At 44.2% G+C, this 14,458-nt stretch overlaps 1 protein-coding gene and 2 pseudogenes across 23 annotated transcripts in view; all 3 read left to right on the plus strand.

The window, feature by feature from the left end:
- Positions 1-637: 637 nt before the first annotated feature.
- Positions 638-2,300, plus strand: LOC101824777 (annotated as a pseudogene).
- Positions 2,301-2,319: 19 nt separating this feature from the next.
- LOC121132755 lies at positions 2,320-3,463 on the plus strand (annotated as a pseudogene).
- Positions 3,464-8,794: 5,331 nt separating this feature from the next.
- Adgrl3 (adhesion G protein-coupled receptor L3) overlaps positions 8,795-14,458 on the plus strand; it is a 748,011-nt gene continuing 742,347 nt past the window's right edge. For 16 of the 23 annotated variants that reach the window (XM_013112022.3, XM_040747274.1, XM_013112007.3 and 13 more), the window contains exon 1: positions 8,796-9,373. The gene's annotated coding sequence lies outside the window, so the exon portion shown is untranslated. Of the gene's footprint in view, positions 9,374-14,458 lie in introns of all 23 variants that reach the window. The other 7 variants (XM_013112013.3, XM_013112010.3, XM_013112019.3 and 4 more) reach the window with 2 other exon arrangements.

A 14,458-nucleotide genomic window follows, 5' to 3' on the forward strand; every position in this document is an offset into this window, starting at 1 on the left:
CCAAATTATTTCATATAGTTATTCTCCAAATCAAGTGTAGGAACCATCTCAGAGAAGCAGAAGTAATTAGTGTTGTTGTCTAATGTTGGTGTCTGTTAACAGTTGCAAAGGAGGGAGAGGCAAAATAAGAGGACAGAAGAATGAGTGTTTGAAAAAGAAGAAAATATTCTGTCCTCCCTTTTAAGACCTTGATAGTTATTACCACCTACTTCTGACTGATCAAACACATTTATTAACAGAGTGCAAGTTAGCCTGCTTTGTAAGTCTGGGGCATACTAAGAATGTCAGTCTGGGCAATGTTTTCATATTTCTGGAGTCCTGAATCTAGAGTCTGTGGTTTGCAACTGTGAAGGTTTACACTGTCCACTTAGTAGTGTCTGCAGTCACCCAGGAAGCAAGATTTGGGCATGTGTGTTAGAAAGAGTCTCGACTGGTTAATTGCAGAGGGGAAAACCTACAGTAACTGTGGGTAGCACTGTGCCAGCAGCTGCACACTAGCTTCAATTCTTCCAGAGGAGCTGCTTGATATTCCTCCTGCCATGCCTTCCCAGGCATGATGGATTCCAACCTTAAAACTAAGAACTAAAATCCTACTTTCCTTTCTTAAGTTGCTTTTGTCGGGTATTTTATTGCAGCAATGAGAAAAGTAACTAATGCAGTAAGGTAACTGTGTTTGTGTGAGATCAGAATGCTACAGAAAAATCTTCCATCTCAAACATGTATAGTAAGTGTTTGTGTGCATGCTGTATTGAACTTAATCTGGAGTTATGAAAAGTAATTTAATTGTGGGATCCAAAACAGAGTAGCTGGGAAAGTTACACAGGGAAAACAAAGCTTGCTAGTGTTTTCAGATCTCACTAGAGTTGGTATGAATGTATGCAAACATTTGAAATTTTTTGGTTAAAAAAAATCAGGGACATTAATCCATTACAAAGGGTCATTAATCCATTGAAAACTCATTATGTCGGAAAAATTTACCATTTAATCAAGAGAAGCTGTTTGAAATATGCAGATTTGAAAAGACATCTGTGATATCACATGATCCTAGCATTCAGGACATTGAGGCTGAAGGATTGCCATGTGTTCAGATAACTTTTGCTAAATTGTGACACCTTGGGTCACAGTTAGATTTTACTCAAGTACGTATCTTTACATCTGCTAAGTTTCCAGGTCTTTAAAACTGCTGAATGTATTGACCATCTTTTGAATTATAAAAAAGAGTGGATTACTTGAAAAAAAAGGAAGGAATAGAGGATACCAAGTAAGTAGGGCAATCTAATCTGAGTAAGATTTTATAATTTCATACAATCTAAAAAGGTCCTTCTCACAATGTTTGTGGTCCCAGTCACTACCAATAGAAATGCTTTGACTACCCACAGTCCTTCACCAGATGAGTCCAGTGTCTTGATTTCACTTATATTTGGCTTAAATAAAAAATTACATGTAAAATTTTGTTCAGATCAGCCTTAATGATTCAAAGTGTAGACCTGTTAACTGATGGTGTAGCTGTTAAATGAGACCAAAAGGAAGAATAGTGACTATTGAACAGAGTAAAGGAAGTCCCAAAATAACAAAGGATGGGGAGACAGTTGCAAAGTTAATTGATTTAAAGGATAAATATTAAAATATCAGAGCTATAGCCCAGCAGTGGTAATGCCCACCTTTAATCCCAGCAAAGGCAGGAGGATCTCTGTTGAGTTCATGTCCAATCTGGTCCACAGAATGAGTTCTAGGACAAGCAGGATACTCAGAGAAATCCTGTGCCCCCGGCCCCAAAATCTGAGCTACACTTATTCAAAATAATTGTCAATAACACAGATGAAGAGGCATCATGGCACCATGATTGCCACTGTTCTGGCATGTTCTATTTTCAAGGAGGGCTTTGAGAAAGTTAGAAAAGTGCTAATCCAAGGAAATCGGGAGAGATGTGATGCTAGCTGTTGATACTGATACTGCTGAATTTAAAAAGGCAGTCAAAACCTGTGAGAACTCCTGAAACTACTGCTCAGGATACTATAGTTTCTGCCAGTGGGGACACAGATATTGGAAACATACAATTTTGTTTGTTTGTTTTGTTTTTGAGACAGGCTTGCTCTGTGTAACAGCTATGGCTTTCCTATAACTTGCTCTGTACCAGGCTGGCCCCAAACTCACAGAGATTTGCCTGTCTCTGCCTCCAGAATTCTGGGATTAAAAGCGAGTGCCGCCACTGCCCAGCTGGAAACATCATTTCTAATGCAATGAAAAAGGTTGGAAGAAAGATCCTCATCACAGTGAAGGCTAGAAAAACAGAGTGGTAAATTATAAATTATTTAAGGCATGAAGTTTGGTAAAATAATATATCTCCACATATTTTATTAACATGCCAAAGGTCAAAATTATAAATTCCTAGATGCCTGCATCCTAGTGTTGAGCCCATTGTATCTACTTTTAAAATTGTCTGCTCTTCACTGGAAGTCCTTTCAGTAATCACTGAAGAAACTGATTGAGAAACTCTAAGTACAGTGGTTTTCAGCAAGGTAACCTTGGTCTTCAGTTTATAACAGTCAAAGATCCAGGTCTTAGGGTCAGACCAAGCTTAAAGGTATCACTGTTTGCTACCAGTGATGCAGTATGTGGAGAAGGAGCACTGACTCTAAATCTTGCAGATGTTCAAGCTCATGAGTTAGGAAAGGTTGGAGAGGTCAATGTCACTGAAGATGGCACCATGTTTTTGAGAGGAAAAACTGGCAAAGCTCAAATTGAAAAACATATTCAAAGAATGCCAGTGGTGGTGTACAGCTTTAATCCTAGAACTTGGGAGGCAAAGGCATGAAAATCTCTGTGAGTTCAAGGCCAGCCTGTTCTACAGAGTTAGTTCCAGGACAACCAAAGCTACACAGAGAAACCCTGCCTCGAAAAACTGAAAATGAAAAACACATTTTAAAAAATCACTGAGAGGTTAAACACTGTAACCAGTGAAAGTGAAAAGGAAGAGCTAAAGGAGCATGAGGCTAAATCTACAGGTGGAGTAGCTGTGCTGAAAGCTGAAGAAACCAGTTATGTTGAAGTGAATGAGAAGAATTAGAGATGCCTCCAACACTCCAACAGCAGCTGTTGAAGAAGTAATAGGAGGGCGTTTCACTCTGCTTTGGTGCAACCCAGCCTGGAATTCACTGATGTGTGCTAATGAAGATCAGAAAATTGGTGTACAAATCATTTCAGCAGCACTCCAAGTTCCTGCAGTGACTATTGCAAAGAATGCATGTGTTGTAGAAATTTTAATTGTTGAGAAAATTCTACAAAGTTTCTCAGAGTTGGTGATGATGCTGTGCTGGGAGATTTCGTGAACATGGTGGGAAGGGGAATCATTGATTCAACAAGAGTTGTAACAGCTGATTCACTGGATGCTACTGGGATGGACTCCATGTTAACTACAGTGAAATTTCTAGAGAAGAGCAGGACCCTGGGATGGGCACAATGAGAGGAATGGGAGCAGGTCTGAGATGGGGCATGTTATAACCCTGAGAATAGTGGTTGGCCTTAGCAATCAACTGAGACAGGAAGGTTTAAGACATGTTCCTCACCAATAACTTTAGAGAAGTCACCTCAAATAAATGACTGAGTAAATGGCTGACTGACCACTAGACCCACAAGTTACTAGCCTCAGTCGACAATCTATAATGGTTTAACGGTGTCATTGCCCATGCCTAGATATAATTTATTTCGTATTTTTGAATTCATGCATTCCTGATACTGACTGCAAGAGCCACATACCAATGTTCTGCCTTCAACTTAAGTCATGGAGGTGTTTTTGCTATTGTTTTGGTCAGAATTGTCACCAGATGAGTAGTTTAAAAAAAACAGCCTTCCTTTGGAGAGCAAGAATAACTGTGCACAAAGAAATCTCCATTGATGTGATAACCTCTGTGTAATAAACTTTTGTTTAAACTTAAAAGAAATAAAAACGGCCCCACTGTAAGGAAGTTGTCCCTGGACACCTTTTCGGATTAGTTACCGCAGGACGGTAAAGTATGTTCTGATAGACCATGCGGTGTGATCTATATCTAAGTCTTCATTCCAGTGCACCCCAATCCTTAGAATTCTAATCATTCACTACATACTAGCAGTCTGAGCGTTGTGCTTCACTGGCGGCTCTGCAGATGTGATTTCACCCTGATTACCTTGATTTGTCAGTGTATTTAGGCCTCACAGCATTTAAAAATGTAGCTGTCTGCAGATACTTGATTGGGTATTAGAGGACTGTCCCTGATGGGGAAAGCTCAGTAATTTGAAACCCTCTAAGTGCTTACATGCTTTTGAAGAAGAAAGGTCATTTTATGTGAAGGAGGTCTCCTCTGCTGTTTGCATTATCTACTTACTTGGTTACTGAGAGATTGCAATATGTAAAGTCTGGCCAACGGTAGTGAGTGATGTTATTTTGTGGGCTGAGAAAGAGTTCAGGAATGGAAGGAAAGAACGTGGAATTTTCAGGGGACACAGGATTGCCTGGAATACTCTACATCTCCTGTCTGAGGATGGAATGAATAGGAAAAGATGTGTGAAATCTTAGGAAAAGGTTTTGGAGGCCAGGTATTCTCGTCTCTTCTCTTTCCTTTCTCCTCTTTGTGTCTACATTTTAGGCCTGGTTTCTGGAACTATAATTGGGAACAAAGGCTATGAGACAATGCTGCTATTGCAGGGGGTTTTGTGAGCAAGCCTGAAACATGCTGAACCCCCATTGTACCGCGTTTTCCTCCAAATTGCAACTTACCCTGGGATTTGAAACATTTGCCCCTGAAGGAGAGAGGAGACTTTTCTCCTGAGGTTGAAAACTCAGGTGGTAAACAGGAGGTAAATAAAAGGTCACATATCCCAGAATAGACACTTGGAAGATTCTTAGATATTTGAGGGCCCCTGCCAACAATAAAAAGGTCCGTGGGTGGAGACTGATCAGACAGACTGCAGAAAGAAGGAGAAAGAGTGAAGAAAGAAGGAGGGAAGATCATGGATGTGGAGCTGCCCACAAGCTGCTTAGAGGGCTCTGCGGCACAAGCTGCTTAGAGGGCTCTGCGGTTCCTTTCAGTGATACAGCTGCTTTTGACTTATCTGGGTTGTTTTCCAAGTAACTCCTCACCTATACTTTTGTTGGAATACTCATGGAGTCACTAAATTGGACATTGGTACAGTTCTTACATTCTGACATGAGTAGAAACGTGTCTACTCACTTGGTCTCTCCCCAAGAAAAGTCCATCACTCAGCAACTTCCTCATGGTATACAATTTTGTATGCTGCATTTCCTTTGGCAGGAACTATTTGCTAATGTTTACTGGCTACTTGTATCTATTCTGTACACCCATTTTTCAATGTTTTAAATAAAAATTTCATGGTACTTGGAACTTGATTTTGGTTACTGATTTGAAAATAATCCTTTGATCAGGAGAGTTTGCTATTAAAATTTTGAAATTTTCTTTTCCTATTTAATTAGATACTCTGATTTTTCACATTTTTAATTTCTCTTTATTTGGTAAAAACTCATTTTCCTTAGATTAAATAGCAATAGAGCCAACTCCTTCTAGTGCAATATATTAAACTCCTCAAAAGCACCACTCTAGTGTGTCTGGAGCTACTTTGTATAAAGTGTCTGTGCTCCTAACTCATCTGCTTTTGTCTTTCTCCAAGTAGGAGTTTAATACAATTGCGTATGTATGTGGTGTGTATGTGTGTGGGGGGGGGTGGCAGGCAGATACAGAACTTCCTTTCCTTTCAAATCAGACTCACCTGAGAAAATATTGGCAAAATCATAGATTTCCTAGTTCTGAGTGGGACACTTACGTCTTAATCAAAAAAGAAAGACTACGCCCATCATATCAAAAGTGACTTGGGAACATAATGTTTGGGCTTACAATGTGCATAGCTGCTGAGGTACACTACAAGGTTGACACACAGTTAAACTATATAAATAACAATTTCTCATCTCGTCATTGCTTTTTAAAACCATCAGTGAGTACAGATGTCAATTTGTATTTGACTACTCATAGGAGCTTGTAGCTGTCACGCAGTAAGGAAATTCAAGCAGTCATACTTGAACCTATGAAAATCTACTTGGTCAGCCACTAAATCTCTTTGACTATCTATTCCCCACCCCAAAGGAATTATTATATATGCAAAGAACTATGGATTCAGTATAGTTTTTTTCTAACACAGAAAACTAAAGCTCGAGATTTACTTTTAAGACAGTTTTTATAATCTGGGAAGATATATGGACAAGCAGATTATTTAAAAGAGTCAGAGATAAGCAGGATGAAATAGGCACTGTTAGAAGTACTACTAAAGTGCTGTGGGAGCTAGTCACACTTTTCCTGTGACAACATACCTAGAAAAACAGCCTCATGGGAGGAAAGGTTTATTTTGGCTTTGGGAGGCCTCAGCCCGTGTTTAATTGGTTGTGTTGTTTTGGGTATCTATAGTGGAGAACAATACCTGTGATTGTATGGCAAAGCAAATCTGTTCACTTCACAGTGTCTAGGAAGCCGGAGTTGGGGTATGGGGGGATCCCTATATCCTTTACAAAGTCACACCCTCAAGGCTCTGACGTTCTTATAGCAGATCCGACCTCCTACAAGTTCTCCTGCCACTCAGTATCAACAGTGGCTGGGGACTGGCCTTTAACATAAAGACCTTTGGTGGATACTTAGGATCCCAATCTTAACAAAGAAGATAATGGATGTGGTGTGAATGTCATGTTTTACAAGAACTTATTTTCTCACCTTGGATAGATGAGAAAAGACATCTTGGGAAATATGGCCTAGGACTTGAGTTTGAAGTATGAATGCAATTCTGCTAATCACTTTGTAGTGGGAATGATCAACTAATTATGATGACCTTTAACTTCTACAGATGTGTTGGGGTTGAAGTTACGAACTTTTGAAGTTATGGATCCCCACGTGACACTAGATCATTATGAAGTTATACAAACTCATGCGACTTGGGAGACTTGAGTAAGGACACGATTCACTTGTTGGTTTCATGCAATCAATCTTAATTACTAGAATATGCTGATGTAGAAAATACCTCCTTAGCCATTTGAAGTGATGAGATTTTATTGCAGAAAAAAAGAAGGAAATAAGTATACCCTTAACCATTTCGTTAACCAAAACTTTCCAAAGAGGTGCAATAATTGACGAAGTTCACGTGTGCAAACTTTACCACCGCAGAAAAAATGCAGGTAGAATCAAGACAGTTACCTACATCCTTTATGGGAATATTTATTGGCGCCATGAAATAAAAACTGCTGAATTTCCATGCCCCATTTTTTGGAGAAGGTTGCTTTCATTATTGCTGTGAATTTGTACAAACCGAGGTAAGTTTGAAGGAACATGAAATAGACCAAAGGCAGGAAATGTTTTAGAAGTAGGCGCCCGTATAAAGAACACGTGGAGTAATTTGCACCTGTAAAAAAGACCCTGGCAGAACTCCCAGCCTGGTACCTCAGTCACCTACAGCAGGGGGTGGGGGCGAGGAGAGAGCAGGGAGAGGCAGGGAGAGTGAAGAGACAGAGTGAAGAGAGAGAGAAGGGGGGAGTGGAAAGGGAGAGCCGAGAAAGACAGACAGAGAGAGGATGAAAGGAGAGAGAAACAGAGACGTGCTCCTAGCCTGGAGAGAGGTACCCTTTGTCTGACAAACCCTGCAAGGGAAGCCTCCTGTAGCCGCCCGGCGCTTCCCACCTCCAAGCATCTGCGGAGCGGCTAGGTGGAGCCCGCGCCCGCGGAGCCCTCGCGGACTCCAGATCCGGGTTTTGCTGGCCACCCCTTTCTCCGACTGGAGCCCCCCTCCCAGGTCCTGGGAGCTCTCGCGCCCCTCGCCCCGCCGGTGCCTCACTCCGGCCTCGACTGCGTTGGCCCCCAGCGTGCACAGTGCCCGTCTGCGGGCGCGTCGCCCCTCTGCCGGCTCGGACCGCAGCGCTCGCTGCAGTTCCCAGGAGCGGAGCGGAGAGGCAGATGGCACGGCCCGGCCGGGAGGGCGCCGCCACCGCCACCGCCGCCGCTGGCATCTCGCGGACTGCGCGCTGCCTCCGCTCCCGCAGCTGCTGCCGCCGCCACCGCCTGTGATTCGCCCCCCTCCCCTCTCTTTCTTCTCTCTCTTTTATTTATTTATTTCGTTGGCCTCGGTCCTCTTCCTCCGGGAGTGCGCGCACGGGCCACGGTATGCTGTGGCAGGAGCTCGCCCGTGTGTGAGTGTGTGTGCGTGTGAGTGTGTTTTGTGTGCGCCCCGGGGGACAGCTTGTGCGTGTCTGGAGGGCGCTCCGAGCCTCAGTGGCTCCGGGGGAGTCCAGAAGAGAAAAAGAACCGAAGCCGGCGGCCGCGGCGATTGGCGGTGACGGCGGCGGCTCGGAGCCCGGGCTCCGCGATGAAGCTCCCGCATGCCCGCAGCTACCCGGCACGGCCGGCGAGCTGATCGGCCACCACCGGAGCTCGGGGCTCGCCACCCCCGGCAGGAACGCAGCCCTCGGCGGCCCGGCGCCCGTTCTCCCCGCGCGTCCACGCCGTGCACCCGGGAAGGAGTTTGCGCGGCTGGCTCCTGGGCTCTCGGAGCGGGTTGCGGGCAGCGGAGCGGACCCTCTCCATCCGGAGCACCTCGGGGGCAGCAAGAGGAGGACGACGAGGAGGGCTGGGCGGAGAAGCCACTACTGGTCCTCGCCGCTGCCCCTACCTATCCCCTCCCTCCCGCTCGGAGGCGGAAAGGGGAGGACGAGGAAGAAGAAGAAAAAGAAAGAGAAGGGGGGGTGGGGTGGGAGAACTGGATATAAAGATCGGCTGGGGGGGGATGGTGGAAGATTTTTGGTCTCCTCAGCAGCGGCTTTTCTTGCGGCGGCGGCGGCGGCGGCAGCGGCAGCAAGAGAAGGAAAGGCAGCCCGAGCTATGACTGCCGCATGTTAATAGCTCCCGCTTGGGTCCGCGGGCTGCAGCCAGAGACACAGCCTGACTCCGAAGTTGTGCAACTGTGCCCTGGGAGAGACATTTGAACCCTCCTTCTCTTTGCTCCGCTTTTGCCCCCTGGGGCGTGTGAAGCGAGGAAACGTAGAGGAAGACTAGCGTTTGGCTTTCCCGGCTTCCCCTTTCTCCATGTCTGTGTAGAAGAAGAAAGGAAAGAGACACTTTTTGTTGTTTCTTTGACTGGGGTCTCCACCCTCCTGCCGTCTCTGCGTTTTGATTATCATTCTTTGCTTGGTGTGGCTGGGGTGTCTACACTGGGGCCGGTCCAGCTCCCCCCCCCTTTTTTTCTTTTTTCTTTTTTGCCCCGAGGCTCAATGGATGGATTGTGGAGAACTGCACCGGGTTGCAGGTTGTTGAGCAACTGATGGGACCATCTCAGGGACCGGCGGTTACGAAAGGTAATTTATTCTTTGCACTCTTCATAGCAGTGGTCGCCCTGCTCGGGCGCAGGCGGCGGCATCCGCTGGGCGGGCAAGAGAGGGGGTGCGGGGTTCACGTACACTCACCCTTCCACTCACACATTCGCCTTCGCACACTCGCCTTCACATGCACACTCATCTGATCGTGATGTGGGGCGGGAAGGGAGCCTCCTGGCTGGTGGGCGCTGGGGTTTGGCATGGGTTCGAGGTTCTACCTGCTACTGGGCGATGTGGTGACAGAGGGAGATGTAGGGGAGAGGAAAACCCGCGCGCTGGCAGTCGCATAAGCCGGGTGACAGGAACGAATCCCACCCCGAACATTTTCCCTCCCTTGTCATCCAAATGTTGTCCTTTGGTAGGAGCAGAAATCAGCCGAGGGGGCGAGGGGGCGCCTTTTCTCCACTAGGCTGGAGCAACACTGGAGGTGGGAACCGGTTGGAGGACAAACAGGGACCGGGTGAGGAAGGAACTCGGTCTGGGGTGATGGCGAATGCTGGGGTGGTGAGCCTGGGGTGATTTGTCTGCCTTGGAGCATCCAAGGTGGCCCAGCTTGCACAGGTCGCGCCCCTCAGAGTGGAACCGCGTTGCCTCCTCTTGTGTGTCCCTTCTTGTGTGTCCCCTTCACAGCAGTTTGGTTTAGACCTGAGTGCCTAGGTTTATTGGGCGACTGTGGTTGGAGAAAGCTGCTACTTTCGTGGCTGGCACTGTCTTTAGCTGTGCTGGGAGTAAGCACCCAGTGTAGAGAGGGTGTTCAATGGTCGGTGCTTCCGAGGCGTTAGGGTGCGGTGGGCAGAGCCCTGGTGACCCTGGTGGCAGGGTACAGGTAGAAGAGTGGGCATCTTGGTGCTTTGCTTGGCAGATGAGCAGTTTCTGGTCTGAAACAGAGTGCGGGGACCAGCACTACCAAGCCTCTGGTTCTACCCGGGAGGTGGCAGCTGAGCATACCAGATGTCCAGCAGTGCAGCCCTGTGTTTGTAGGGGTAGTGGCCAGGGGTCGGCGTACGTGTTATCTGTGTGTATAGGATCCTGTGCGCCTGGGGTGGCTGGCGGGGAGACCGGTGCAGGGATGAGAGACCTGAAGCTACTTGAGTGGAGCTTGTTCATAGAAATCGCTTGGGATCAGCTTAGCTGGAAAATCTGGTTTGAGGAGGCCCAGAGGGCCCCTAGTAAGGTTGCCAGGAAGCCCGGCGGCAGGTTCCCTCTCCCCTGGAGATGTGTGATATGCTTGGAGTCGCTGGTGCAGCGCTCCATGTACTCCAGATTGGCCTTGATGAAGACCTGCTAGAGCAGTCACCTCTCGCAGATTTGCGGTAATCAACTCTAGCCTGCACAATCCCTGGTCTTTGGAATTATGTGGGCACTTTTCTCGCTCGGATAGAAACCTGTGTTGCTTTTATTGATGATCAGTGATAGAGCAGTTGGGCAAACTGGAGGCTTGGGAGCCACCTCCCGAGTGTCTCCTCCCTGAGGCTCCTCTGGTCCCTGACTGCAGTAGTTAGAGAACATTGTAAACAACAGTGTAAGCATCTTTGGCACTGTCTCCCTCAGAGGCTAACCTGCTGGTGTGTGTTGTGTTTACTTTCCTGAGCGAATTACTCATTAGGAAGTATAAGGCTGCTCGCCCCTCTGATTTTACATCTTTGCAGCCAGCTGCTGGGGAAATGAGGAGACACAGACTCTGGCAGGAAGGAATACTGCCTTCTGTGTTTTGCTCTGAAGTAAATAGGAGGTCTGCTAATTTTGGTGTCATATGGGCTGTCATCACTAGTGAAAGAATGACATCGTAGAATCTGCTAGGAAACGCATTAGTGTTTTTGCATTTGGAAAGCCAGCTGCATTTGCCTATGAGAGAGCAGAGGTTAGCCAGTTTCCTAATTCATTTTTCAATCTGGAATGGTCCTAAGGGATCAGCAGTTCTGGTGCCCAAGTTATCTGTATTCGGATTACAAGTGGAATTGCCAGTTGTTTTCCAGTGTCACCAACAGAGGATAGCAGATAATTTGTGTAGGAATCAGGAGGATGTTAGGCTGAAATCCTTCTCAGGTTTGTTGTTTTCTGGTAATCTTTTCTTCTCCTTTTAAGTAATGGGAGAATGGGTAACAGATGCAGAAAGATAAACACATTTTGATAAACTTGTGCTTGCAAAGATAACTACTTGTAAAATGTAATATCTAAAATATATTGCTTATCTAGTTGTATATTACTTCTGACTACTTTGATGTTTGTTGAAAATGGCTATGAACCAGTTTATTTTAAAGAATATGTCTTTGTAAATGTGTATTTCATTTATAAGTACATTTTTATTAAGGTTTTTGACTACTTCACAAAGCATAGGTTTCAAAGGACAAGTACTGATTCATTCACTGATGCCTAATTTTGAAAAAGTTATATTTTATAGCATATTTATAAGAGATATTGTAAGTGACCCTGATTAAAAAAAACAAAAACAAAACAAAAAACCCAGAGAGTTATGGAGTTATGGCTTAACCCCCTAGATTTTTTCTAGTTTTTTCCCCTTTTGGGGGGGTTTAGTGTGAACGTCTCTGTACCCAAAAACATTTCTGAGGACTGAGGAATACTTTGCCTCACCTTGCAGCAGCTCTTACCACGGTGGTTTGCAGTCTTTGTCCTGGAAGACCCCATCAGATATGCTCTCTGTTTCTTAGCAGCATGTGTTTCCTGGCAGTCATACATTCCACAGGTCCTGATGTCATTAGGTCCAGGCCTGTCAATGTAGTTCTCTGTCGAAAGGTGAATATGTCAAGAGCGTTTGAATGCCATTCCATACCACTTGTTTATCATTAAACATCCAATAATCTGCTACTCTGGGACGTGTGGTTAAGTGGACTACTTCTACACACCTGGAGTAGGAGGGATGAGGAGTGCAAAGGTTTGTGTGAATTTTTTAGTTTCTTAAGGTAGAGATATTAGCCTGCATCAGGCATCTCTGGCCAGAAGAATGATAAGCCAGCCTGTGATTTGTCAGGAAGGGCTTTTGATGTCTCAGTTTAGGTTGCTTCAGAAGGAGAGCCCCTCTCAAAAATATGAATGAAAAGTCTTTCTGAAATAATTTTCTTTGTAATAGTCTCCTTGCAGTTTGTACATTTGTCCCCCCAGCGGGAATCATGGCCAGTGTGGGACTTACTGGCTCCAGCTGCTGTGCCTGGCAATTGTTTCTAGGATTCAGCAACAGGCGACAACCTTTTTATGGACTTGATTTACCTTTGATTCTCAAGGAGCTATCGGCAAGGAAACCATAAGTAGTTGATTTTAAAAGATTATAAGATCACAAAGATTGAGGTTAGTCAAATCATAATGCAAAACTGAGATGTTTTTTAGACTTGATCTGGGCCACTTTACAGTGTGGTTGACACTCTTGGACAAGGGCTAGAGGATAAAAAGGACAGTTCCTGGTAGCCTTTTGCTTCAGAAAGCAGCAAGGAACCAGAGTGTGGTTTTTGTATTTGGGATCATGCGCTGACTTTGAGATATGTTGAGATGCTTTCATTTAGCCTGGTGTGAGTGGTGCTGAGAGTGGTTGGCAAGAAAGGCAGCTAGGCTTAACCTAAGTTTTGCCTTTGATTCCTTAGATTTGCATTACATTCAGAGCATGCATTTACTCACTTAGAGTAGAATGAAACTGCATTGTAGCTTATCCCTGTTTGCCGCTTAGGGCATATGTATCTTCAGATCAATGTTGCTTTGTGTCCTTTTGTTTTAGGCAAATGTACTTGCTTAGTGAATGCCTTAGTTTGTAATAAAACAAAAGCAGTCAAATATAAGGCCATTCATATATTTTTCATTGTTATCTTTCTCATACACACATATACACCATCATTATGTGTATATGCACATGGTTATGGAGATTTTAATTCTTGCATACAAAACTCTAGTATTCTATTCATTTTGAACTTGATACTGATACTTATATACATTTGAAAAACTCGTCTGAACTTGTCTCTAGATAACATTAATGATTTGTATGCTGTGCGGTCTCTCTCCTACCTCAAAATGTGTGGAATAATTTCCTGATGTGGATATTAATAAAATTAATTCTACTTTGTAAGTAACCAAATGTAATGTTTTTCTTAGAATTGAGAAATGTACTCATTCATTGCCACCTCCCCCCCAAAAAATGTAAAAATAGACAATTAGTTGTCTTACTCTGAAGCAACTGAACTCCATTTATTTGCGGGGGGGGGTATAGTAATATAGCATATTTCATTGTGCTATATTACTATAAGCCTATTTTTTTCTTTTTTCTCCCAACTGTGGTAGAGCTTTAACCTAGTGCCTTGTATGTGTTAGTCATGAAAGTTCTCTATCACTGAGCCACATTCTTAATTCCAGAGTCTATAAATATTAATATATAATGAAATTGTTCATATCTTGGTATGTCCTATTGATATTATAAAAAGAAACTTAACTTTAATGTTAATGAATGTCTTCATCAGAGTCAGTACAGATCAAGTGAAGTTAAAATTTTGGCCTATATTGTTCAAAAGTTTAAATGAAATAATGTTAATGGCAATCCATTTTGTATTGAAAGCTGTCTCTAGGATGGAGAAACAGATCTGTCTTGGGAAATTTGCAATTCAGTTGTTTTGTGTAGATCTGAGAATGTTCTTAGACCAGTACTTTCTAAGTGTGTCTCTAGGAACTCAGGGGCTGTGAGACCCCTGCGAAGAGGAAAAAATATTTTCACAGTCACACTTTAACATTATCTGCCTTTTGTTCTCCTTTTAAAACCTGTACACTGGAGATTTCCAAAAGGTGTGTGGATCATGATTATGTCATTGTTCTCATGGCCTACAACATGTGCACGTGTGTACTCCTAGCTTTTATGAAACTTCTGGTTTACTCAGACATAGACAGAGACAATTTCAGATAGCATATGAGTAAAATACTTTGCATCATTCGTTTTAAAGAATGTAAAGGAAACCTGTGACCAAGAGGACTGAGATCCTCTTAAACTTTTCCATCATCTGCCTGCTTTACACATAACCATACATAACCCACATAACCATAAAAGGGAGCATCTAGGAAGAGTAAGCAAGTACAGTT

Source organism: Mesocricetus auratus, unplaced genomic scaffold (genome assembly GCF_017639785.1).
Source record: "Mesocricetus auratus isolate SY011 unplaced genomic scaffold, BCM_Maur_2.0 Super-Scaffold_100006, whole genome shotgun sequence".
NCBI classification, from domain to species: domain Eukaryota; kingdom Metazoa; phylum Chordata; class Mammalia; order Rodentia; family Cricetidae; genus Mesocricetus; species Mesocricetus auratus.